Here is a 27,586-nt window from a genome sequence, read left to right as displayed (position 1 = left end):
ATGCTCTCTCTCACTCTCTCTCAAATAAATACAATCTTAAAAAAAAAAAAAAAACAAACTTAGAAAAAGGGAGATAGATGTTACTTTGTATTCCAGATGAGAAACAAGGGTGGTTTGAGCTGAGCTAAGGGAATGAAGAAAGATATCTTGGGGGATATCTGTCTATCTTACTTTCTGGTACAAATGGAAGATTTGTTTCATAAAGAAATTCAAATTGTCCGAAAAACCTGAGAGAGAAAAGCCTTGATTACTCAAATTCCTTGCCCTCAAAGGATGTCTTTTTCTTTGTAACTCCTGGCTCTTCAGACAGATCCTTTTTTCCCTTTAACAAATTCCAATGCTTCCAAGACTCTCACCCAGGAGGGTCAAAGAAACAAGTGTATTTACATGGCTCTTAGCTTTCATACCACCTGCTCTGGCCAAACTTTTCTCGAGCTAGCTTTCTTTTTCTTGAGTTATACTTTGTTAACCCTCAGATTTTGAGCTAAAATCTGCCTTACCCTACCTTTCTGCCAGCTGACAGCCAATCATCCTGGACAAGTCCGAGAACCTTACAGGCAATTCTTCCTCACGTCACTTTGTTATCGCACATGTCTGTATCATTTCCTGCCAGGCACCAAACTCCCAGCATCAAGGAAGAACAGCTGAGGAGAATGTTTTTACACAAAGGACTTCCCTCCTTTCTTCTCCCCCATTAAACGGATATGACAACATGCTGATGATACAGTGAGGCTCAAGTTTAAATGAAAGATAATGCAGGTAGGTTCTGAAACCAACATCTTAAACTGTTCATAAAAGACAGCAAACTTAGTTGTCTGAAAATAGTAATAAGCAAAAGATAATCAGAAATCTGAAACTAGCTTCCATCAAATAAAGGCAAGTGAATTTCATAAATTCATTTGTATTACATCAGAACAGAACATTAGTGAAGAACTGCTAAGGGAGTAGGGCTAAATCTTTTTGGTTGTCAGCTAAATTACAATACCTGTTATTAAAAACTATTAAAAGACAGAAAAAACACCCCAAAACAAAAACAAACTATTAAAAGTCATTTCCCTACCTCTAAAATCAGTTCTTGTGTAAAATACAGCTGTTGGGGAATTTTACAAGAATTTATATTACAGATGAACCATACACAGGCTATCCAGAAGGAAGGCCTGGGTGAGTCTGGGGAATAGCATTTGATTCAATATGGATCTAAATTATAGTGTAGTTGCCATGTTATAATAAGCAGCTATCTTTGCTTCTTACTTCTCTTCTACAAACGAGATCATAACAGTAAACAAGATGTTTGAGTGAAAGAGGATGGAAAATATGATAAGGTGGCTATATCAAACCTTTCCACAAATAGACTTCCAGTTCTCAGATTACTGCTTCCCCCAAGTCAGTGAAAACATGAACAGTAGGTGCACCCTTGCTGAGGACTCCACTGTCCAGAGTTTTCTAATCTCACTTGAACTATGGCTGAATGCTTTTGAGTCTGTTTTAGCACTTTAGGCAGATTCTCCACTTTATGAAAGAGGTCAGGGAAACACGTGTTAGTGTCTCACCTCTTGCAGGGAAACACATAAAGGTAGAGAGAAAAGCGTGGAACTGACAGGTGGCCTGGAATTCTTGTTCTGTCATTATGAATCACATTAATATCAGGTGAGACAACTGGATCTCAGTTTCCTGATAGAACATAAACTCCCCAAGTTTGTAATTTTTAATTGATTATCACTATGAACCTTAAAAGCACTCCATTTGTTCAAGATGAAATCATCACCATATTTCAAGAGTTATTAAACAATTAAAAAAATACAACTAGGTTTTTCATAGCAGAAGAGATACTTCTTAAAGAATGTTCTAAAAAGTTATGTCACAATGGACAGACTTCCTGCAAATGTGACTTAAATCCTACTGATTCCTGTTCAGTAACCAAACAGTTAATTTGTTTACTGAAGTCAAGCTTCCACTAGAAAATCTTTATGCAAGTGGAATCCTATCCCTCCTACCCCCAGTGTTGGCTACTTAAGAAAAAAAAAAAAAAAAAAAAGGGATAGGAAGACTGCCTGGGTTGTTTTACACTCATAAAGGAGGGTGATGGATGGCTGCTTGAGCCAATCAGTGGTATACTGAAGTCACCTGCACTGGCCATATTACTGATCATTTAGTCCTGTAAAAAATCACTGTACTTCTTTTTATTTGAATTTCTTCATCTGTAAAACAGGATTAGATATATCTACCTTGTTTCACGTGCTTAGGGACAAAGTATCCTTTCTTCTTAGTAGACAAAAGTTTGTGTAAGCTTTCTAGAAAGTTGCAAATATTGGGACTATCTAAATGTAATTTATTCTGAAGTACATAAACCTTAAGCTTTACCTTTTACATCCTGAATAAAGGTTAACTTTAGGTCAATTAAATAGAAAAAGAAATCATTCTTTAGGCATGTTTTCATATGGCATGAACTTCTGGCTTCTTTCTGAAGTGACTCACGTTAGTTTTAAAACAATTTATTGGTTTAGTGCAGACAACTTTTTACCTAAGGATGCTGAGCAGCTGGAAAGAGGATCTCAGCCTATAAGCAAAACTAGATCAGTGTCCCCACTTCTTTAAATTTAATTATAACACTAGTATTGAACACCAGTTAAGGTCATTCTACTGTTTCTCTACATATCGGCCAAGTCTACACCTTGCTATATTTAGACAAGGTATGCTTATCCCATAAAGACAAACTCAGACCTAGGCGTAGGATCACAGCAGTGGGGTTTTATTTCAGTTGAGCGGGGAAGTCACTAAAAAAAAACTTGTAATGATGCATTCTTTAGCTACCAATAGAACAACCAATGCCCAATTTGATTTCCTTCTGAGCACACAATACTGTCTAGTATGCACAGAGCAATCTCTACCACAAACTCTGGGAATAACTAAAGCAAAACTGTGAGTATCTTTTAGGTAACTCACTTGCCAGGACTGCTTGCTATGTCTTAGCCAGAGACAAAGAGCTGCCCAGGTCAACAGGGTAAAACATTTCAACAGTTTGGTCTCCTGAGAACTGGAACAAACAGGTTTTCAACCCAGGAATCACCATTATATCACAACACTAGGGTCTGGCTGGGTAGTGTCCACTACTGCTCCAGCAGTGTCCAGCTGACAGCCACCAGGACCCAGCATCTGACAAAAGAGGAACCAAATGGAGGCCAAGCTGACTTATGTATTTACAAAAAGAAAGGAAGAAATTAATTAATTAAGTAATTAATTAAGGGAGAAATAGATTATGGAACTTGGATTTTGTAACAAAGAATGTATTAAACTGAGTCAGAGATATGGTAGAGCAGGTGACCAGAGAACCTGCTTGGCTAAACATATTTCCTTAGGTGGCTCCTAAATCTGGAATCAAAAAAGTGTGAGGAAAGTATCTTAAAAAAAAATACAATTGCCCTTAAGAGAAAGCTAAGAAAACCCCAAACAATCATATGTTTTGGTATCTCCCCAACTGACAGGGGAAAAAATTAAATACATTTAAAGAATGCACTAAATACACTTCTAAAACATAAGTATAATAAACAGAAATCTGTTTATCTTCATTCAGAGGAAACTGCACATTGCAATATGAACATTTCCACGGCAGGAAAGATAAGCAGATGTTGGATGTTTTCCCAAAGTTTCTCTGGTGTCACTGAAGAGGTTTATGAAATCTGCTTTACATTTTTTCAATTAACAGTTAATGCTAAAAAGACAACATTCTGAATGTTGTTTTTCTCTTCATAATGTATTTTAACATTTCTATAGTGACATATTTAAACAATAGTTACCAAAGATATAACTAAACATAGTTTATATGTTATACTTGTATCTTCATTTTCTAGTATTTGCTTCCAAACTAAAAGCTACATAAATAGTTCAGTACTTCAAAAAGAGTGAATTTTGAAAAACCCCATTTTCTGTTTCCTCTGCATCAAATCCTACTTAAAGAAAAATACCTGTATCTACATATTCTCAATTGACACTAAATACTGAAATAATCCTCCTAGAGGAAAAAAATTATAAGATAAAGTTGTTTTTTTTTTTTAATAGGGTATTTCTGAGAGTTAAAATTTCTGAGAGTTAGTCTGAGTTTGCTCAAGGCTTTTTATATGCAAAACCCAGAATTTTTTGCCAAAGCAAATGGGCATTGGACTAAAGCCCAAATAAATAAATGAGATGGCAAGAAAGCAAAAATGGTACATAAAACTTGATTTGTTGCAGTTTTGAAAATTTATACATGGAGGCTGCAGAAATTGTGGTCTTAATGGCAAGGATGTTTTAATGGCTTGGAGAATCCTCAAGCTTCAGTGTACTACTGAGTTTAACAGCATATTCATTACACTAAATGTCTATGTCCAGGGCAGTGGTCTCCCAAACCTCCCAACAACCTCTTTATAATTAACTTAGTAAGTATTTGGATTAAATGCAATTAGAAATTCAAATTCCTCTCATAACTTTTTCTTCAACGTAACAACTTTAAGTCATTTTTGCCTCCTTGGATATAGTTCAAAGCACCAGAAATTCTTTACCTGATATTGCTTCTTTTTATACTCACCACAAAGGTTGTGACTATTTGTTGAGGAACACAAATATTCAAGCTTTACAGTAATATTCTGAGTTTTCCTTAAGCAAATTCCATTCCTGGAGTATCTACTCCAAAATTATTATGAGAGAGAGAGAGAATTCAAAAGGCTGTACAATTCTTCTCAATAGAAAATATTAGTTCAGAATCTTTCAGTGTTGGGAAATTATGAGTGATTGTTTAAAAATGGAAAAATGAATCTTGCTGGTAAGGTCAAAAAGCTTAAAAAGAGTTTACTTAATTTCTAAGCCAAATGTCTGAAACAGTCTATTCCAGGTTCTTAATTTGAGGCGTGAGAGGGGATTGGGAGGCAAGGTCACTATATTCCTTTGAGAATTTGATGAAAGCTGTTCTCCTTGAATAAAATAAATGTGCACTCATATACAAACCCACTTCTGCATATGATTTTACTGTATCAATGAATTTCTAGTTTAAAACTCTGGATTAAAAAAAACCTGGTAATTGACCTAAAGAAACCATGGGCAGCTGGGAATTAATAGCCTCCCCACTACCACCACCTCTTAGTAGATAAAAACTCAGCTTTAATGGCAAGGATGTTGCCATTAAAACACTGAATGATGCTTGGATTTAACTTTGAAACCAAAGGAAACACACATGAATAGATAAAGTTTGGGACTTTCAAAGGGGCTTTTTTTTTTTTTTTTAAATTAACACATAATGCATTATTTGCCCCAGGGGTACAGGTCTGTGAATCATCAGGCTTACACATTTTACAGCACTCACCATAGCACATACCACCCCCCCAATGTCCATAACCAAACCACCCTATCTCTATCCCCCCAACCCCCAGCAACCCTCAGTTTGTTTTGTGATATTAAGAGTCTCTTATGGTTTGTTTCCCTCCCAATCCCATCTTGTTTCATTTTTCCCTTCCCTACCCCCCAACCCCCCTGCCCTGCCTCTCAATTTCCTCATATCAGAGAGATCATATGATAATTATCTTTCTCTGATTGACTTATTTTGCTCAGCGTAATACCCTCTAGTTCCGTCCATGTCATTGCAAACGGCAAGATTTCATTTCTTTTGATGGCTGCATGGTATTCCATTTTTTATATATACACCACATCTTCTTTATCCATTCATCTGTTGATGGACATCTAGGTTCTTTCCATAGTCTGGCTATTACGGGCACTGCTGCTATAAACATTTGGGTGCATATGCCCCTTCGGATCCTTACATTTCTATCTTTAGGGTAAATACGCAGTAGTGTGATTGCTGGGTCATAGGGTAGCTGTATTTTCAACTTTTCGAGGAACCACCATGTCAAAGGAGGTTCTAAAAAAGATTTTTATTTATTTATTCGATGGAGAGAGACATCACAAGTAGGCAGAGAGGTAGGCAGAGGGCGGGGGGGAAGCAAGCTCCCTGCTGAGCAGAGAGCCCCACGTGGGGCTTGATCCCAGGACCCTGAGATTATGACTTGAGCCGAAGGCAGAGGCTCAATCCACTGAGCCACCCGGGTGCCCGTCAAAGGGGCTTTTTAATTAATACTTTGGACTCTATCATGTTATAGCACACAACAGGCAAATCCTGTGAGAAGATCCTCCACCTGTCCCATTATGTTGCCCACTTCTCTCTCCATTTCTGAAAATCCCTCTACAATAAACATGTTTAATACAAATATCCCCAAGGAGTAGGTGAAAATTCAGTTACTGAAGCTCTATAGTACTGGGTATAACAGAATTTCGGTAAAATAAAGAATTTTGGACAAGATTTTGAAATTCATTACATTAAAGCAGACCAGCAAATGAGATTTTACATTTCCTAAACCTGATGGATACTCCAGAAATGTTAACAGCTGTACAGAGCATGTGATGTGGTGTACATGCCATTACAGTACTTATTTTCTAGGAGTGTGAGCAGTCTAAGATCACTAACACATTAAACATTGCTTTATATGGTAAGTGATTCATCACTTACAAAATGACTAGGTTTAGAGCTTTATTCATTCTATGATTTTATAATCTATGCTACATAGGAAAGGAGATTAAATGCAAAGTGTAACTGTTACTATAAAGGTTAATGTTTATTACAGTTAACAATCCTCACCTATTGCCAGTATGTCCATAGATGCAGTGGGGATTTTTTAGGCTATTTTTTTGTACCTAGAAATTGATTTATACATTTCCACCAAATAGCCACACTTTAGATTGTGGCTCAAACAACAATTTATTAGGTTCCTGACCATTTTTTCTTAAATGGCACTGCCTACTCCCAGTTTATTTTCCATCTTTTTGTCTTGCTTTATGTTCTCTCTCTTTACAGCCATACCATCGGCTGATTACTTATAACATTTATTTACATGATAGAATGTAAATTCTAAGAGCTGAGACTTGGTCTTTTTGGATCACTGATGCATTTCCAGTGCCTAAAATATTGTAGGTGATCAATACATGAATGAATAGATATTTACTAAGTAGAGGTTTAAAATTAATTAGAGCCAAACATAGCACAGTAAAAAAGCATGGGATATAAAGTAACAGGATTTGGATTTCAGTCACTGCTCTTGAACTTAATAGTTATAGAACCTTGAACAAGTCATTTAATCTCTTTGGACCTCAATCTCCTTCCTTCAAAATGATGCTAAAATATTAATACACAGGGTTACTGCAAGGATTATAGAAAATAACATAAGTAAAAACTTGTTGCAAATATTCATAATTACATCCCAGGAGTTATTCTTGTGAAACTGGCAGAGAATTCTGTAAAACAGATCAATCCTGAGAAAGCAAGTTATCTCAAGTTACCTTATCCTTGGATTGCAGACGCTTAAGTTAGGAGAAAGCATAGCATTAGAAAAGATGGACTTGAGCTTCACTTTACAGCTGGTTGACCTTGAGAAAATTCCTTAACCTCTCTGAGGATTAATTTTCTTATCTGTAAAATGAGGGGCAGGGACACCTGGGTGGTTCAGTGGGTTAAGCCTTTGCCTCCAGCTCAGGCCATGATCCCAAGGTCCTGGAAGAGAGCCCCACATCGGGCTCTCTGCTCAGCAGGGAGCCTGCTTCCATACTCTCTCTCTGCCTGCCTCTCTGCCTACTTGTGATCTCTGTCTGTCAAATAAATAAATAAAATCTTAAAAAAAAAATAAAGTAAAATGAGGGGCAAATACTACCTCAAAAGTGTAGTTGTTTGATTCAAATGTTACATTAATTGTGAAAGCACTCTAAAAATAAAATGCACAGTATGTTTTTATTGAAATCAATTAATTGTCATTCCTTAAAGAAAATCCTAATCTTGTTTGTTCCTCCAGTCAACGAGAAGGTAATATTACTCAAGAATGTTCTCACAAAGACTACAGACCGTATACATACTTCCAATTCTTGCTGCAGGTTGTCCAACTTTGGTGAGAGGACAGAACACAACAGAAAATGATAGAATGGGGAGATATGGAATGGGAAAAGAAAACAGAGGTTCAGAAAGACACTGAATAAGTAGAAAGTTCTCGTCAACTTCAGGTCTATTTAATTTCACATCCCAGGAAGGGCCAGCTTCATGGATGTGTGATCTGTGCAGATGCACAGGGTGGCTACTTGGAAAGGCCCTATACTTGGTTGAATGCTCTGTTACTGCGGTCTTCAAAATCTTAATTCTTTCTGAACATTTCTGTTTTGCACCAGGCCCTGAAAATTACTTAGCTAGTCTTGCTCACAGTTTTTCCACTAGACTAGAGGGCAAGTTTACAGTCTCAATGACTGTGTGTATAGGAGCCCCTGTTAACTTAAAGAACAGTCACTAAAAAGGAGACCTTTAAACAGGCTGGTGGATCACACATTTGTAATACTTGAATTTTGAAGTGAGCAAGATATTTCTTAAAAGCCAATTTAATTAAATGCATTAGCCCTGGGGCGCCTGGGTGGCTCAGCTGGTTGAGCACCTGGCTCTTGATTTTCGTTCAGGTCAGGATCGAGGGATCGAGGGATGGAGCCCTGCCATGGGCTTGGTGCTCATAAGTGCTCATCGGGAAGTCAGCTGGAGAGTCCCTCTCTCTCCATCTTCCTCTTCTCACCCCGCCCCCCCCCCCCATCATGCATGTGAGCAAGCATGCGCATATGTGCATCTCTCAAATAAATAAAATCTAAAAAAAAAAAAAAAAAGAAGCATTAGTCCCTATTACTCCAATTAGAAATCCAATTTTTAGTATATGTGCTGCCGAAGCGAGCACTCCAATTAGAAATCCAAATGACACGTGCCTTTCTTCTATCTTTGTGATCATAATAGTGGGCCAAAAGGTGATGTTAGTAAATGAAATACCAGAATCTAATTTAACTGACTTTCCATTCTGAAGCCCAACGAAAGATCCTATGATCGTGGATTATCTTTGGTTTTGATTTGATATCTGCTGTCTCACAGTAAGCAAAGTGACATCGCCACCGAAATCATCTCTGGAGTAAAATCCCTAACACAACCCAATTCAATTAAATCACACCCTTTAAATAACGTTGTTTATTTCTGCTCCTGCTGACCACCTACTGGTGGTTTTTCTTTGACTGAAGTGCTGATGAGCAGATTTCCCAGGCCCCAATTCAGTTTTTGGTATCTGCTAGCCCAAAACATGCCTTTTCCCCTGAAATCCAGACTGAGTCTCTACGAGTCCATTTTGACCTTTGGACTCCTTATCAGTCACCTTGGGTCTCTGACAGTGGTAGGACAGGCCAACCCACAGAGGTCCACTCTCCATGAACAAAAGCTGGCTATGTAAAAGAGATGAGCTGCGGGCAGAGATACAATCTGAAGAGAAGGTACTGAAGTCACCCTCTGTGTTCTAGCAGCATGTCCAGGACTGCTGCCACTACAAAAAGTGAAACTTCACCTAAAAGCATTCTTATCTCCCGGTGATTAAAACATACACCTTCATTAAGGAAGCAGCTGGATTTCAGATAGTGACAGGCAACCACCACTACTGAAACCAGTGTGCAACTGGGATCTGCACTCCAACACTCCCTTCTCCTTCCCATCTTTCTTCTTTTTAAGTCGGCCAGAGGACCACTCTGGTTACTGTTTAGACCTGCCAGTGACTAACATTTCAAAATAAGATGCTTTAAGAGCTTTAGGAAATACACACACCCTTCTCCCTTCTCTAATACTCAATACTCATATAGTCTCAAAGATGGAAACTTTTGTTTCAAGAATTTAACAACACATTCCCCGAAAAAGTTAACCTCCTCAACTTGGAGAAATATACCCACTCCTTCCTATAGTTCAGACCAGGAAACGCTAACTTCATTAGTTAGAACCATTAACAAACTAATGTATTTGATCATCTTTTTAAATTTCACTATCCTTAGTTAAGATGGTTCTATGGGAAAACTCAATGCTGCCTAACATTTCCTGAACAGAAAACCACAAAATATTGCTCAAGATCTGAATTAATTTGCTGCAGGACCCTAGGGTAAGTCTGTTTATTTACCTTTTGGGTCTAAAATTCTCTAAGTCAAAAAATGGTGATGATTTTAGAATAAAATGAAAAAGTGGGATGCAAGCAAATTCATAAACACTACGGGTACATTCAACAACATCTCAAAATGTAGCTTAACTTATCAATATTATTTCATCTATTAGTTTTACTCAAATAGTTCACAAATTAAAGAAATTTCCATTAGTGCATAGGTATTAGTTTCCTGATAGGAAAAGACATGTTAGGATCAATTTTTCTGGCTCTCCAAGCAGTTCAGATGAATTAAAGAATAAAACTGTATTTACCTTGATTTTACTTTGTATCATTTCAGGAGTGCTATGAAAATGAATTACTAAAATTGCTGGTGGGATTGAGACTGGTACATTTTTAGTGAACAAACTAGCAATCTATCAAAAGCCCCAGAATTAGGTATATACCCTTTGGCCTAGCAATCCCAGAGTTGAGCTTTAGAGTATTTCTTTTATGTACATGTGCAAAGATTTAGGCACAGGATCTTCATTCACTGAGGTTTTTGTTTATAACTGTGAAAAACTGGACATAGTCAAAATGTGCAACAATACAACAGAATGTGAAGTTTTATGGAACACAAACAACTCTTAAAAAGGATATGAAAGAAATGCGTTTGAGGACAATGGCAGGATGTTTGCAATATGCTAAGTGAAAAAATTAGATTACCAACCAGTAGATAGAGGACAGTCCCATTTTTAAAATTTTGTATATATACATATACAGAAAAAGCCTAGATCATGTTAATAGTAAATATCTTTGGGAGATAAGAATGAGAATAACGCTTTTTGTTGGGAAAAGGAGTGCCTTGGTATTTTTTTTCTATAATAAATGTGCCTCATCTGCAAATATTGAAAAATAACCAATTCTTTTTGTTCAGTTTTAAATTATCAGTAAGACAAGTCATATTAAAAAAAAAAAAAATCACTGGGGTGCCTGGGTGGCTCAGTGGGTTAAAGCCTCTGCCTTCGGCTCAGGTCATGATCCCAGGGTCCTGGGATCTAGCCCCGCATTGGGCTCTTAGCTCAGTGGGGAGCCTGTTTCTTCCTTTCTCTCTCCCCCTGCCTCCCTCTCTGCCTGCTTGTGATCTCTGTCTGTCAAATAAATTAAAAAAAAAAAAAAAAAAAATTAAAAAAAAAAATCACTCACCTAGGACAAGTTTGCTTTAAAGTTGAGTGGGTGGTAAAGGGTGAGATATTAACAACTTTAATGTGTATCAGGTAGCTAAGTTTTTAAAGCAAAAGGGATTTTCCATTTGGAAATTTTCCACAAAGTGATTTGTAAGAGTGCCATAAAGAACAGCACTGGTATTCAATATTTGTTAATTTTGATTTTAATTGGGGAAGAGACTAGATGTTACTTACTTTTTTTAAAGCATAATAAACATCTTGGGACATTAACATTTTCTGACAAACAGGGCATACGGTCTTGTTGAGAACTTCTTCAGGCATCAGAATGGCAACAAAACAGAGAGTTCCAGTAGTGTGGGAATTGTTACTTGAGACTGAGCGCAGAAGAGCCACAGAAGTGAACAAGCCCCAACTCACGGATAGGACTGAAGTGGGTTCTCAACAGATATACTCAAGTACTTCCAAGGAGGCAATAAAAAAGTATAATTAAAACAACAATGGCTTTTCATCTTTAAGTTAAGAGAGATGATAACTAGCCAGTCTACAATCTTTAGTTCTTCTTTATTATTTTTTTAATTTTGAAAAAAAATTACTCTGGGTTTAAATGTATTTACTTGGATTCACTAAGTGGACATAAACGTGCAGTTTCTCTTACATGCTCTCAGTCTGCCATCTTCTCTCAGTGCACTAGAGTATAAGGAACAATGTGTAGAAGTTTTAGTACTTCGTTGCAGCTACTCTTCTTTGAATCAATATCAGTAAACTATCATTTGGGCTTAGTGTGACATAGCATTTATATAGTTCTTGATCTTTATTAATTGATGTATAATTGTAGACTTACTATGTGTGTAAAAGATCCAGGTCCACTTGCATGGTTTCCATGCGTGCTGGAGTTCGAAACTAAGGACCTGTCCAGTGCTTATAGAATGCTAAATAAGTTAAGCCGTTAATAGGCAACCAGACCATTAAACGGGTAACCAAGCCAATAAGAACAAGGACAAATAGTAATCAGCACACTCCACCCGTCAGAGCTCACCCCACTGTAAATATTACAAGCTCTCTGTGCCATGGGAACCACGTTGCCTACCACATGATGCTGACGTAATAATATCTAGAGCTAAAAGCACCCGGAGGAAGCAGAGAAGGAGATTTTTGCTTTGAATTACTTGAATATGCTTTTTTCTTTTCTTTCTCTCTCTCTCTTTTTTAAACCATAAACCCACTAACAGATAGTTTAATGATTTCTATTCTTATGCTGCCTGTGGGGATTTCACACTGTGCTCCCAGCCACTGGTACTGACTCATTAACAATGCTGTAAAATTGGCAGCCTCCCTGAATAAAGTCTGCAAATGTTAGTTACTGCACTGTGTACTCAGTGGGTACTTGATAAAACCTGATAAATTCTGCCCATGATATATAGAAATATGCTCACAGCAATACCCTAGAGAACACAGTCAGTCTACACAAAAGCCTTTCTGGATTCTCCTTTTTACTGCAAATGATTAATAGTCTCTCATTGAAATTTAACTATTGGTAATACGGCCATAACATCTGCCACAACTGTCTTCCTTTTCTCTCACCACTCAAGTACCCTTTATCTCTGTTTATACAAATCAAGACATTTAAGACAGGGAGAAATAAAGGTCAGAGTCACAGCTCAAATCCTACTTCTGTAATGCCTTACTAATTGGCTCATTTACAATACCTTTCTGTCCTTTGAATACTTAAGCACTGTTTGCACCAGTCATCTGGCACTTAGCATGTACTAAATTGTTTTCTTATTTATCCTTTTATTGACCTGTCTTATATCTTCAACAGACTGAGCATCCTGACTACAAGAACACAAGAATGTCTATGTTTCCTTGAATCTCCCACCCTTTGCCCAGAATATGTGCAATTATGCAAATGATAGAATTTTACCATCAGGCTGGCTTACCAGGCTATATTCTCATTCCTTCCCCTATATTTTAGCTTATGTCAAAAGAGCAAAAATATTAGCTACCATTTACCAAGTGCTTTAGCAGTACTTCACAAATATCACATTTAATCCAAACAGGTATTCTAAGTTCCCCTTTATTAATGAGGAAACACAGCTCATAGGTGGTGAAACTCTGAATGGGACTAAGGTCTATTTCTTTGCTCTCTTTCTTTTCCTTTTTTTAAAGCTTTTATTTGTTTATTTGACAAGCAGGTGGAGTGTCAGGCAGAGGGAGAGGGAGAAGCAGACTTCTTGCTAAGCAGGGAACCAGATGTGGGACCCGATCCCACCTCTGTGATGCTCATCCATCGCCAGTAAAATTTCATATCCCCTATAGAAGCTGCAACTTTTCAAACTACAGCTCCCCACAAAAAGTAATAGAAAATTAAAAATGAACAATAATAGAAAATGAAAATATTTTGGTGCTTATGGAAACTGGGTATATTAACCTTAGGAGAAATATAGTACAAGTGACTGTTCCTTCAACAAAATGGGTTTGAACTGCATGAGTTTACTTATATGTAGATTTTTTTCATGAAAATATTGGAAAATACTTTTGAAATCTGTAACAATTTGAAGAAATTCACAAATGAATCATGTGCATAGAAAAAGTCTATAAGGATATAGTATAAAGGGGCGCCTGGGTGACTCAGTGGGTTAAAGCCTCTGCCTTCGGCTCAGGTCATGATCCCAGGATCCTGGGATCGAGCCCCACATCAGGCTCTCTGCTCTGCAGGGAGCCTGCTAACTCCTCTCTCTCTCTCTGCCCGTCTCTCTGCCTACTTGTGATCTCTGTCTGTCAAATAAATAAATAAAATCTTAAAAAAAAAAAAAGGATATAGTATAAGGGCTCCTGGGTGGCTTAGATGGTTAAGCATCTGCCTTCCGCTCAGGTCACGATCTCAGGGTCCTGGGATCGAGCTCCATGTCAGGCTCCCTGCTCAGCCGGACATCTGTTTCTCCCTCTGCCCTCTGCGCTCTCTCTCTCTCACTCTCTCTCTGTTTCTCAAGTAAATAAATAAAATCTTAAAAAAAAAAAAAAAGACTATAGTATATAATACATATACAAAATAGATGTTAATTAGCTGTTTATGTTATAAGTAAGGCTACTGGTCGATAGCAGACTATTAGTTAAATTCTGAGGAAGTTAAAAATTATGCAGATTTTCTATGCATGGTGGGGGTGGGGGGTTGTGTGGGTACGAGTCAAGGCTCCTGACCCCTGCCTCATCAGGGGTCAACTGTAATTCTAAGTCTTCCACATCTAAAAACTGTTACAACTTAAAAAACCACAACACTCTAAAATAGGCTAACACAAAAGTTTCTCTTTATTTGAGAGTAATTCAAGCTTCTGGATTCTGTTGCCTTTTTTTTTTTTTTAAAGATTTTGTTTATTTATTTATTTGACAGACAGAGATCACAAGTAGGCAGAGAGGCAGGCAGAGAGAGAGGAGGAAGCAGGCTCCCTGCCGAGGAGAGAGCCCGATGTGGGGCTTCATCCCAGGACTCTGGGATCATGACCTGAGCCGAAGGCAGAGGCTTTAACCCACTGAGCCACCCAGGCGCCCCGATTCTGTTGCTTTAACAGACATAACTAATGCCAAAACCCTCAGGATACTAAAAGAGGGATCACACCCCTCTAAAAACAGATTAATGCAGAAAAGAAGAGTTGCTCAATTTGTACAAATCTGCAAAAAAGGAAGTAAGCCCAAATTTGCCCTTTGGTGTGCAACACAGGCCATCTATTTATAAATCATTTGCTACATCCTTTCCAAATCACAGGAACTCCTAAAAGGCCTTGATGTTCTTAGCACATTTCTTCAGGTTAAACCTAATTATATTAGTGGCAGCAACATCCTGCATCATTCAACAATGCAAAGCTAACTTTAGCCCTATCTTAAAGTAGTTAGGATACCAATTATTTTTCTTTCACCTTAGAAATTCAGAAACATGTGATAGCATCTACACCACTGTTCTTTAGCCCCAAGGCAGTTTAACATATGGTAATTAAGAGGACTCACATTTACGGGAGACACCCAAGAAGAGATGTGAGCAACATGATATGAAGAGTTTGGACCCCTCTATTACTCCAAGGTCCAACCAACAGCTCTTGGAAACAGAGAACGAAAACATCCTTAATTATTTAGCTTTGGGCAGTGGTTTCTCAGTACTCGTCTAAAGAAATTGCTCAATTTTAGGAGTGATTACACATAAGCACACAAGCTAAAATGTAGTAATTTAAGGGGAAAAAAAATCCACTCTAGGTTAATCAAAAAGAAATTCTGACGTGAAGATATCACAACTTCACCATTCCTGTTCATCTTCATTGTGCAGATTTACTCTTCAGTTAACTTGGTTAAACATCGTTCCAATAAGGCCAAAGTTGAGAGTTCTTCTTTTTCCTCCTTGGCTCCAAGCCAATTACTGCTCTGACTCCAAACAAATACAAGTGTGGATAAAAACCACATAAAGTTATCACCAATAATGAAAACATAATGTACCTTTATACTCTGGCAACAGATCATTAACATTCTCTTCATATTTGAAGGCCCTAACACCTACAAGATTCACTGATATAAACTTATTTGATCATCTTTTAAAAGACATTCTACTTTTTAAGGCTATTTCCTCTATGTAAGGATCAGATAACTACAGAAACAATATTAATTTAAAATTAAAGAAAAATAAACACCTCATTAGGTGTTTATTTAATTTTCTTTAATTTTAAATTAAATTCTCTTTTAAATATTAGTATTAGTCTCCTTACCCATCAAAGAGAAGACCTTAAATCATAAATAAATGCCTGCTTTCAATTATGTTTGCCCATTTCGGTAAAGGACAAGATCTATATTTAAAAAGTATCATGGATAATAATTACACTTATTCAATGGGAACAGACATTTAAAAATTTGAAAGGCAAAGGAAAAAAATGTATAAAATTGTAACACTGGGGGTAGGACCTCTTGGTTCCAGGCTTTTAAAACACATATTCTGCTAAAGAACTGTCTCAGATCTAGAAAAACATGGAAGGCTACAACTAAATTATTCTACAAATCAGACATAAGTTGGAGTAAGATTCAACAAATACTCAAAAGCAAAAGTCTTAAATAATAGTACACCAGGGGCACCTGGGTGGTTCAGTTGTTAAGCATCTGCCTTTGGCTCAAGTCATGATCCCAGGGTCCTGGGATCAAGCCCCACATTGAGGGTCCCTGCTCCGAGGGACGCTGCTTTTCCTTTTCCACTCTCCCTGCCTAGGTTCCCTCTCTTGCTGTGTCTGTCTCAGTCAAATAAATAAATAAAATCTAAATAAATAGATAGATAGATAGATAGATAGATAGTACACCAGATCCAGCAATCCGTTAACAAGTAACACAAACAGTGTGTAAGGATGATTTAAAGTTAAATCATTCCAATAGATGCCCCAAAAGCATTTAATGTAATTTAATAACTATGCATAAAAATGTTTGATTGGGTATACACTTGACCCTTGAACAGTGTAGGGGTCAGGGGAACCAAGCCCCTAGGAAGTAAAAAATCTGCAAATAACTTCTGACTCTTCAAAAACTTAGGGTTATTGACCAGAATTCTGCCTTACGAATAACAAACAGTTGATAATACATATATTTTTTAAAGATTTTATGTATTTATTTGAGAGTGAGAGAATGCACAAGGGGACAGAGGGGCAGAGGAAGAACCAGATGCCCCATTGAGCAGGGAGCCCCACGTAGGGCTCTATCCCACACCCCAGGATCACCACCTGAGCCGAAGGCTGACACTTAACCAAGGAAGCTACCCAGATGCCCCAATACATATTTTGTACATGTATTATACTGTATTATTACAATAAAGTAATCTAGAAAAGAAATTATTAAGAAAATCTTAAGGGAGAGAAAATACATTTGAAGTACTGATTATTAGAAAAAAAAAACCCATTTATAAGTGGACCCACATAGATAAAACCCATGTAGTTCAAGGGTCAACTACAGTAGGAAATGTTGTCAGCTTGATAAATGGTCTATGCCAGAACCTACAGCACACAATACACCTATTTACAAAACATAAAAAACATTCCTTGTACAATGGAAAACAAGGTAAGACCATAAGTATTGGCACTACTTAACATTACATTAGACCCCAGCCAAAGCAATGAGTTTATAAACATTCAGGCAAAACTTATTTACAGATGACATAATCACCTATCCAAAAAAGTGAAGAAAATAAATTTAAAAATCTCCCGGATATTAGGATCATGCAAGAGTTCAGCAAGGTGGTCTGATACAAAAGCAAATATAAAAAGAAATAGGGGCACCTTGGTGGCTCAGGGTCCCAGGATTTTATTACATAAAAATTAAGAACTTTTACAACAAGGTGCAAAGTTAAAAGACACACAATAAGCTGGCAGAAAGTATTTTTGCCATATATTCAGGACATACAGAGTACATAAAAAAGAAACAAATACCAACAGGAAAAAAAATGGTCCTAAGTACAAACATATAAATAAGAAAATGAAAAAGACTAATAAAAAATATAAAATATACTTAAACCTTGTAAATAGAGAAATATTTAAGAGCAGAGGTCCTGGAGTCAGACTGCTTGTGCTTGCATCCTGGTTGTATTATCTTAGACAAGTTACTCAACATCTCTGTGCCTCCCATCTGTAACTGAGTGTATCTAACTCATAAGAAGAAAAAATTAGACAATATGAACAGTATTCAAAATAATGCCTGGTACACAGTAAGAGTTTAATAAAAAATTGCTATTTAATATTATTATTAATATTATAGGGTTGGCGAAGGTATATTCTTACAGCTGTTAAGAGCAAATTGGCAAAGCCTTTTTAGAAGGCAGTTTGCAGTATGCATCAAATTGTTAATATATACATACCATCAGACCCAGAAATTCCACTGCTAGAAATTTATCTAAAGAAATGTTCCCATATGTATACGAAGATATCAGCACAGTGTAGAACTGCAGAAGCTCTGTATGTGGAGACAGGAAATGCTGGTTCTAGTTTCAGTTCTACCAATAACAAATCATAACTGCTATGCAAAAAATCACTTCACCATTTCAATTTTGTTAGTTTATTACTCCACAAAATGTGGGATGATGACTTGCCCAATCTGCCTCAGAGGAATACTTTAAGGATGTGGTTCTCAAAGTGTAGTTAGTTCCTGGACCAGCATCATCTAGGAATTTGTTAGAAACGCAAATTATCCATCCCACCGAAGACCTACTGAATCAGAAACTCTGGGAGTATGGGCAGCAATCTGTGTTTTTTTTTTGTTTTTTTTTTGGGGGGGGCGTGGAGAGGAGCAGAGGAAGAGTAAGAGAGAGAATCTTAAGCAAGGTCCAGGCCCAGGCGCACATAGGGCTTGAACTCACCACTCTGAGAACATGACCTGAGCAGAAATCAAGAATCAGATGGTTAACCGACCAAGCTACCCAGGTGCCCAGGCAGCAATTTGTGTTTTAATAAGTTGTCTACGTGACTCTAATACAAGCTTAAGTTCAGAAATGAGCACTTATGAAGTCACTTGAATAACTACAGAGCAGAATGGAAAGAGTACTAGTAATAATACTACTTGACACAAAATTAAAATAGTTTCCACCTTTCAGTTTCACAAAAAGTTATGTTTTGGTTAATCATCTGGATATGTTCCTGGTGCTAAGCTTGAGCTTTAAAAAGCCTTGATATGAATCTAGGAAATCAAGCTCTTATATGAAATCCAGTAATAAATACAAGTATTTTAGGTCAAGGATAAAAAGTTCAACATAACCTGTTTAACGAATCAAGCAATGGCCCAAGTACTTAAATTCTAAGATTTCTGATCAGAGGTTGTCATAATGGAAACACTGTTTTAATGTTAGCCTATGCCAGCATTTTATCTAATAATTCTTGATCTTTCTCTGAACTTTGTAGGACACAAAAATAGCCACCTATTTGATAAACTGCTTGGCATATACCAATCACTAGAAGGCCCCTTGCTTAGCGGCCATTTTTCAGGGACTGAATGCTGGCTCTCTAAAAACAAGACAGGCTGCCACATTTTTCAGAAATTCTGATTTCTATTTTATTAGAAAGTATGTGTATATATTCTTAAAGGGTATGGAACTTTTCATGATTATTTGAGTAGTCTGATCTAAGACCCCTGAAATTTGTTTACATGATGCTCTGGGCTGCTTGCATATTTTTTTCTAGTAGGACTTAAATTTATGACAGTAACTATTCTTAGTTTCTGGAGTGACTTTAATCACTTCTTAATGTCCTTCATTGATACTTCAAAATTAACTCCATATTTGGTGAGTTTTATGCAATGACAAAGAGAGTCCATAATCTAATAATGATGATATAATCTCCAATAAAATACAGGAACACCCCGCTATTCTCTAATTTCATCTATACATAAAGCAGTTGAAAGTCCAGAAATTAGAGTGAGACTGTGAAATCACCAAATAGGTGTCTAAACACCACATTCTAAAGGTCATGAACTTTCTCCAAAGGAGAGCCCCCTAGGATCTTACTCTACTACTCCAGCCTTTTTCCTTTGACAGAGATCTCATACTTGGTTTCTAAACCCACAGCAAATATGAGGTAGCAAATGAGAATAAAATAAGTTCTTATGAGTGGGTTCTCAGCAGTGACAAGAGAAACATCTGGTTAAGACTAGTCATGTGTCAAGGTACCCCCTTCTGCAAACATCCACTTAAATTTTTTTTTGAGTCAGTCTTCACTTAGGATCCTAAATCTTAAATCTTTTAGTTGCTCCCACCAGTTGCTGCTATTTATATATCTGGCATGACAGGGATATGCTCACACCAGTTGAGCTTTACAGTAGCAAGCCTTAGAAATAATACTTCCTTTTAGGAAAGAGATTAACTTTTTATAAGATTGCCTTACTTTCAGAATCTTGTTTTAAAAATATATTTATCTGCATAACATTTTCATACAATCTCAAGGTGTTTACTGACTTCCTAAAGCCAATCCATAAAACTATGGGTGACCATGGACCCTAAATTAAAAACTTTTGCATTATGTACCCCAAATGCATGTTTTAACAAAATTTTTGGTTTTATTTTTATCAGAATTATCCCTAAAGGTTTTTAAATAATGATGAACTCAGTGACACTATAAATGCAAAATAAAAATGATGGCTAACTTAATATTAATGGATACATTTTAGAAGTGAAATTTGGATATTAAGTCTCCTTTAAGAAAAAAAATAAGTGGCAAAAGACAAAAACGAAGGAGAAATAGTCTGCAAATTCTTTAAAAGATTGTCTACCTTAGCAAATCTTAGTGTAGCAAATACAGTTTTCACTAAGTGAAAATGTCAGCAGTTAAGGGCATTTCCTAAGATTAAGTCTCAAAAGTGGCCTTGCAACTACTAAGAATATAATTTTTACAGTGGTTGAGAGCACCAGTGTGGGAAAGAGATCTGGATTTTCTAAGGAGAGTTTTGTCATTTACTAGCTATATGGCCATAAGCAATTACTTAACTTCTCTAAGTCTCAGTTTCATCATCTAAATAAACATAAAGTTGCTGTTATGGTTAAATGAGACAATATACATTAAACTCTTAGCATGGTGACAAGCAGTCAACAAATGGAAGCTATTAGTTATTATTTAATTTCAGTTAACTCATTTTTTTGTGCAAGGATTTACAGTTTGCAATGTGTTACTGGCACATATGATCTCTTATGATCCCCTAGGGTAGGAATCTCATTTTATAGTGGAAGAAACTGAAATCAAATGATTTACCCAAAGACAGTAATTAGTAGGTAAAGAAATTTGGGCTTAATTTGATTCTACTAGGAACTAAAATTCAAAATTCCTTTTCCTCCCAAAAGCTTAGAAGCTCTCTGCCTTTTAAATTGTTTAATCCTTTTTAAAATTGCAGTTAAATATACACAACATAAAATTTTCCATTTTAACCAATTTAAAGAGCCTTTAAATATAGTCACATCGTTGTGCCACCTTCATCACCATCCATCCTCAGAACTTTTTCTTCTTTCTGAAATGAAATTCAATCTATTAAACACAAACTTCTCATTCCCCCTCCCCCAACTCCTGGGTATTACTTGAGGTACCTCATATAAGGGGAATCACACAATATTAGTCCTTTGTCACTGATTTACTTCACTTAGAATAATGTCTTCAAAATTCATCCTTATTGTAGCATTTGTCAGGATTTCCTTCCTTTTTAAGGCTGACTAATAGTTGTATTACATATACTGTTTTATTGTACCCATTTATCTACTGATAGACATGGGGGTTGCTCCCACTATGTTTTTTTTTAGTTTATAAAGTTATTGTTAACACTATTATTTTGATATTGGTTATCCAGTTTCAGATTACTCCCTCCTTTCCTTCTCTTCTACTCCTTTTTTTTTTTTTTTTAAAAGAAAAAAAGTGCAAGTAAGTGACTGGTTTAATTCTGTGGAGTTTACATTCACAGGAATAAAACCACTTTTTGTGTGTGGCTATTTTTTGTAGGAGCTCTACCACGAATCAACACAAAGGAAAAAAGCTGAAACAAGTGAATTTAATTTGATTTGGTGGAAGAGCAAACCATTAATTAAAACAATAAATTAGATGTAAGGTTATTTATAAATCACTTAACATGATAATCTTGGCACCTTTAATAAGAGATAATAGAAAGTTTCTGTTGTTGGACATTAAAAAAAAGTTTTTCAGGGTTGACCTGGGAAGGACCGAGAAGCGCTGCTTAAGTACTGGTAATCTGGGAAAACCTCAGTAGCGGACTCTCCAGGAGCCACTCGGGATTTGAGTACTAATACATTACAAAGACCAAACTGCTGCTACCTAAAGTAACCCTAAACCACTCCACTGGTTTAAGGATGCAGCTTGAATAGATGGGAGTTCCTCTACTTTGCGCTTTATAACCGTGAGGCGAGATTAATCACAAGCTTCAGCACACACTTCTCAAAAATAGCTAAACCACAATGGAAGGGAAGGACAACAACTCCAAGAGACCTCAAAAACAGCGACGATTTAAAGATGCGTTGAATCTTCCACTTCCGTGAATGAAGGCGTGCAAGCAGACTTGTACTACAACAGGGGTAGACTAAAAGTAAAACAGCCGAACTACTGAAATCCAATTTTCTGAAATAATTCCAGACTACAACCAGCGGGAGTGAAGAATGGACAGACTTCCTTTGTGTTAGCGGCTTGCAACAGAAACCTACAGTCACACGCAAACTTATTTCAAACAACGACAAAAAAACCCCAAACAACAAACACGGGAGCTTGATCACACCAGGACCCGAATGGGAGTCCAAGCGTTTCCGGGCGGCGTTTCAGGAGCTACAGACGGCCCTCCACCCCTGAAGTCTCCAGCTCGACTGTCACTCGGTCACCACAGACAACTTCCCAGGGACGACTACACTTTCAGATTCCCTCAAAAAGTTTACCAGAAATTCTCGCAAATGGCTGTTCAATCCGCCCAACCCCCCGGGACACGTTCTGCCTCCAAGAATTACCCCACACCTCCACCCCACTAAACCGCTAAGCCCGCAGGGTGCGATTTCGTCCTCGCTTGTTTGCTTGCTCCCCAGGATGCTGGGGAAAGCGGCTGCTTTTTGAAAAGCAAACTTTCCCAGCTTTAGTGGAGGGCGGGAGGGCGCGCGGCGCACTCACAGCTGGTTGATGGCATTCTGCGAGATGACCGCGTTGGCGGAGAAGTAAGGGATCATGTCGGGGCCACCGAGGCTGCAGGTGCAGGCGGGGGACGCCTTCCTCTCGCGGGCCAACGTGCTCAGGGTCATGGAGCCAGCTCAAGGCGCACAGCTCCGCATCCTGGCCCCCGCCTGGCTCCGGCAAAAGACGCTCGCGCTGGGCTCCGTCGGGCCAGACGCGCGGGCAGCCCGGGCTCCCCGCGTCCAAACTGGGCCCTCCGGGTCGCGCGGAGGCAGTCGCCGCAGCCCTAGGGCTCGGCTTTGGAGTCTCCGAGGCTGGGCGCCGCCAGCAGCCTGCCCCAACCCGCGTCCGGGGCGGGGCGCTGCAGCGGGCCAGCCCAGAGGGCGGGGAGAGTCGCAGGAGCCCAAAGGGTCGGCCCTTTGGGTGCTCCGCCCTCAAGCTCAGGGCACCCACCAGATACCGCTACGTGCACCTCCGTTGTGGGGAAGGGTGGGCACCAAGACGTTTGCGTGAAGGACTGAAGCGAGCCTGGGGTGGGCAAAAAAGGCCAGCGTTTCTTGGGAATGTTTCCGTAAGAAAGGTCCTGCTTCTTGAACGACTCTACACATTGAAACCCCATTTTTCAAGTGTTCTTAAAACTTCCAAAGGCCGTTCATTCATAAATGTAACGAATACTTACCAACGGTTTTCAATGTACTAAGGCCAGGGAAATTCAGAGATAAGCTTTTTTTGTTTTGTTTTGTTTTTATAAGAGAGGGGATGGGAGGAGAAGAATGAGAATGAGAATCCCAAGCAAGCTCCGCCCCAGTGGGGAGCCGGATTCAGGGCTCATCTCACGACCCTGAGATCATGATCTGCTCCAAAATCAAGAGTGGGAGGCTTAACTCAAAGAGCCACCGACGGGGTCTCTGGTTTTGTTTTGTTTTTTGAAGAAAAACAGCTTAAGTTATGATGGGGAAAAATCCTATTTACATTGTCCATAACATCTACTGACCCTTGTAATAAATTTATAAAGGACTTTCCCAACGATTCTCCAAACCAAGGATTCACAGCCTTAGCTACACATAGGAATCACTTGTGGGGATTTTAAACACCCTAATGCCTGGTTGCACCCCAGACCAATCAAATCAGAATCTCTTGAGTTTGAGATCTGAGACATCAATATTTTTCAAAGTTCCCTGGGTGACTGCAATGTACGGCCATGGTTGATTATTATTGTGCCAAACGATCTAGGAGAGAGAGACAGGCTAGAGAGTATATCCGCACTTTACAGATGTAGAAATAAATATCCAGGGTCCAGCCAGATGACCTCACTTGTAAGTGACATCACTAGATATGAACCCCAGTTTTATGACTTCTGTTTTAGGTGGGGCTTTTCCTACCAAGCCCTATACCCTGATACTTTCATGAGATTAAGCTTTATCATGTTCCTAACAACTCACTGAACAATGCCTTTCACCTGACCAGGAACTAGCTCTTCATAAAATCTTCAGAAAATCTCTTCTGTCTCTCCTGCATCCTATACAGTGGCTACAAAACGGGTAGGCATGCTGCAGGTACTCAGTAAAAGTCGGTTCCCTCATCTCTTGCCCTTCCAGTCTCATCAGACCAAAAATTTTTAGGCATGTGCATTTTATGATTTTCTAAATACCTGACTAACTTATATATCAATAACTATCTTTGGACCTAGAGCCAGAATTAGTAATAATTTTTAAAAATGACTTCACTATCCTATTATAAAACAAGAGACTAAAATTAGAAACAAGTCACTTTAAGACTCAACATATGCTAGAATCAAGAAGAAACAAGTCTTTGTTTTAGATAAATTTTCAGATCTCTTTTCCTTTTGGGAAATTTGGCAATTTTCTAAATACTAGAAAGGAAATAACCAATCTAAATTATACATTTTTTAATTATTTTTTTAAGATTTTATTTATTTGACAGACAGAGATCACAAGTAGGCAGAGAGGCAGGCAGATAGAGAGTGAGAGAAGGAAGCAGGCTCCCTGCTCAGCAGAGAGCCCGATGTGGGACTCGATCCCAGGACCCTGAGATCATGACCTGAGCCGAATGCATCAGCCCAACCCACTGAGCCACCCAGGTGCCCCTAAATTATACATTTTATGCCTAAAACCAGACACTCTTTTGTTAGTTTATCGTTCCATAAAACTTAAAGTTGTTGCCAAGGCACTGAGAGATTTGAAATATTGCAAACTCATGCTGGAAATAGGGTTCTAAGTTTCCTACAGATCTGGTAACAGGAAAGAACCATTGGCAAGTGAAGAGTTAATGAAAGGTCTGGAGTCCAGTGCATCATCATCTTCATCCATCTCTAGTAAGGAAAGTGTTTGAAAGATTTATTCAGGCTGTGTCAGCAGGCACCCAAATGGCAGTGTAAGAAAAAATCTGCTGATACACCCCAAAATAAATTGCTTTAAATATCTGGCAAACTTGCCAGTTTGAAACTTCTTCCAGGCTGTAATTTATTACAGCCTCCAGGCAATGATCAAAAAAAGGCAGCAGGCTGTTTAGAAGAGCACTGTTAAGGTGAGTCCAGTTCCTTTTATGACAGCAGAGATGGGATTTTATTGAAGTCAGTACTAAATGATGCTGTTTATGAAAATGATGGAATGGTAATAATCATCTATATCTGTCTGAAAAAGAAGTCAGCAGGAAATGTATCTTACTCAATTCGCACTTAATATCTCTGGCATTTACAAAACGCTAAAGATAAGGATTTCATAAATATGTATATTTGTCTTTTATAGATAGGTTCCTATAGTGACACCCCAGAAGTGCATAGTCTTTTGTTTCCCCTCAAAAGACCTCTGCCAGTGCCTGTTCAGCGGAGTCTATTTTAACACCCCATCCAGGCCTTTTCAAAAGCTTTCAAAGTTAAATTCTCGCTTTGAACTGTAAGATAGGAAATTGGGAAAGTGCTAGAACGTGCCTCATAATTTTTTTTTTTAAGAAAAAAACTAAATCATCTTTGCAAACTGGGGTACTTTTAAGGGAACAGTTCTTTCTGCTACTGTCTTAAAAAAGCTGAACAAATTCCCTTTCTTTTCATGATCTGCAGAGTGTCAAAATGTCAATCAATTTAGTTTCAGCTCAATTTAATCCTTTACTCTCCACTGTCAGGAAACAAGGCTCTAGGGAGCAAACTCTCTGTACCCAAGCATCTAGGAATTCAAAAATGATTCCAAATTAGACTGAGCAACATGAAATAAACTAAGCTATTTTTCTACTCCACATGAAGTCAGAAGGGGTTTTAAAAAATCTGCACAAAGGCCCCGAAGAAAAATTGCTGCGTATCTTCATACTCTTGCTTGAGTTAGAAGATTTAAAATACATTTTGTCATGTCATTTAATGACCATTTCAAGGCTCAGAAATATGAATATTTTATTTTTTTAAAGATTTTATTTTTTTAGATTTTATTTACTTATTTGACAAACAGAGATCACAAGTAGGCAGAGAGGCAGGCAGAGAGAGATAGAGGAGGAAGCAGGCTTCCCGGTGAGCTGAGAGCCCAATGTGGGGCTCGATCCCAGGACCCTGGGACCATGACCCGAGCCGAAGGCAGAGGCTTTAACCCACTGAGCCACCCACGTACCCCAGAAATATGAATATTTAAAATGTTATTTTGGCTCTTCACAGCATTAGCTATGACCAAATTAAGTTTTTATAGAATTATATGTTAAAAATATTAGATGCTTTTAATTGCACTACTGGGTATTTACCCTAAAGATACAAACATAGTGATCCAAAGGGGCACGTGCACCTGAATGTTTATAGCAGCAATGTCCACAATAGCCAAACTATGGAAAGAACCTAGATGTCCATCAACAGATGAATGGATAAAGAAGATGTGGTATATATATACAATGGAATACTATGCAGCCATCAAAAGAAACGAAATCTTGCCATTTGTGATGACATGGATGGAACTAGAGGGTATTATGCTTAGCAAAATAAGTCAATCAGAGAACGACAACTATCTTAAGATCTCCCTGATATGAGGAAGTAGAGATGCAACGTGGAGGGTTTGGGGGGTAGGAAAAGAATAAATGAAACAAGATGGGATCAGGAGGGAGACAAACCATAAGAGACACTTACTGTCACAAAACTAACTGAGGGTGACAGGGGCGGGTAGGGAGAGAGTGGTGGGGTTATGGACATTGGGGAGGATATGTGATATGGTGAGTGCTGTGACGTGTGTAAACCTGGCGATTCACAGACCTGTACCCCTGGGGCTAATAATACATTATATGTTTATAAAATATTTAAAAAATTTTAAAAAAATTAGATGCTTTTAATAGATGTCCCTTGTATCCATAAGGTGCATCCGTCACTATGTCTTCATGTCTCTCCTTAAGGTGTGAACACTGTAAACCAGGGACTTACTTGCTGAGCAACTGGAATTCCAGGACAGACAGGAAAGTGCCCTTAAATATGAAGGAAGTGGGCATGTTTTTGCTGCTGAACAAAATTTCAACCTGGGTGGATCACTTGAATGGAAGGTAGCTAATAAGCTAAAAAGTGATTGTGTTAAACTGCCAAAAGCAGATTAGAAACCAGAGGACCTAAGCTCTAGTTCTAACATGCCATTTACTAAACTAAGATTTTGGCTAAGTCATTGATTTTCTTTCTTTCTTTCTTTTTTTAAAAAGATTTTATTTATTTATTTATTTATTTATCTATCTATCTATCTATCTATCTATTTATTTATTTATTTGAGAGAGACCGAGAGAATGCACACAAGCAGGGGGAAGGGCAGAGGGA

General features: G+C 38.0%; 1 protein-coding gene and 1 long non-coding RNA gene across 2 annotated transcripts in view; both read right to left on the bottom strand.

Annotated features, from left to right (window-relative positions):
- SSH2 (slingshot protein phosphatase 2) overlaps positions 1-27,586 on the bottom strand; it is a 252,619-nt gene that overhangs the window by 79,906 nt on the left and 145,127 nt on the right. The window lies entirely within an intron of this gene.
- On the bottom strand, positions 20,759-22,883 carry LOC309851702. The gene is made up of 2 exons (XR_014304882.1): positions 22,804-22,883; positions 20,759-21,157 (listed from the first exon to the last, which is right to left on the bottom strand). It is a non-coding gene; the product is annotated as an uncharacterized lncRNA (long non-coding RNA).

Source organism: Mustela nivalis (genome assembly GCF_964662115.1).
Source record: "Mustela nivalis genome assembly, chromosome: 17".
Classification (NCBI taxonomy): domain Eukaryota; kingdom Metazoa; phylum Chordata; class Mammalia; order Carnivora; family Mustelidae; genus Mustela; species Mustela nivalis.
This window is presented reverse-complemented; position numbering and strand designations above follow the sequence as displayed.